The following is a 516-nucleotide window of genomic DNA, read 5'->3' as shown; positions in this document are numbered from 1 at the left end:
TGTTGTTATGTGCTGTCAAGTCTCCTGTGACTCATAGTGACCCTATGTACAATAGCCCTAAATCCTGCTCTATCCTGTTCCAATCTCACTGTCTCCAACACACCGACCCTGATTACCATAGTGACTGAATCAATCCTCATAGAGGGTCTTCCTTGCTTGTGCTGTGCCTCCACCCTCCCAAGCATGATGTTGTTCTCCAAGGAAAGGTTGCTCTTTGAAACGTGGCCAAAGTGTGTCAGATGAAGCTTTAGAATCCTTACCTCCAAGGAGCAGCCTGGTTTGACCCTCACTAGGATAAAACTTCATTTTGTAAGCAGTCCATGGTATGTGTAATACTCTTCTCCAACACCACAGCTCAAAGACATCAATTCTCCTTCTATTTTCCCTAGTCATTGTTTAGTTCTCTGATGCCTAGCAAGTAATTGCAAAGACCAAGGCCTATATCAGGCACATCTTAGTATCCAGACTGACATTGTTGCTCTTCAGTACTTTAGAGAGATCTCTAACAGCAAACTT

The 516-nt window shown here is 43.6% G+C and overlaps 1 protein-coding gene across 1 annotated transcript in view; it reads left to right on the top strand.

Moving 5' to 3' along the window:
• LRP1B (low density lipoprotein receptor-related protein 1B) overlaps nt 1–516 on the top strand; it is a 2414068-nt gene that overhangs the window by 1632494 nt on the left and 781058 nt on the right. The gene's annotated exons all lie outside the window — the stretch shown is intronic.

The sequence above is a fragment of the Elephantulus edwardii genome, unplaced genomic scaffold, assembly GCF_000299155.1.
Source record: "Elephantulus edwardii isolate Elephantulus edwardi_28Jun2011 unplaced genomic scaffold, EleEdw1.0 scaffold00010, whole genome shotgun sequence".
Classification (NCBI taxonomy): domain Eukaryota; kingdom Metazoa; phylum Chordata; class Mammalia; order Macroscelidea; family Macroscelididae; genus Elephantulus; species Elephantulus edwardii.
The sequence above is the reverse complement of the archived record's forward strand: the minus strand, read 5'-3'. Positions and strand labels throughout refer to the sequence as shown.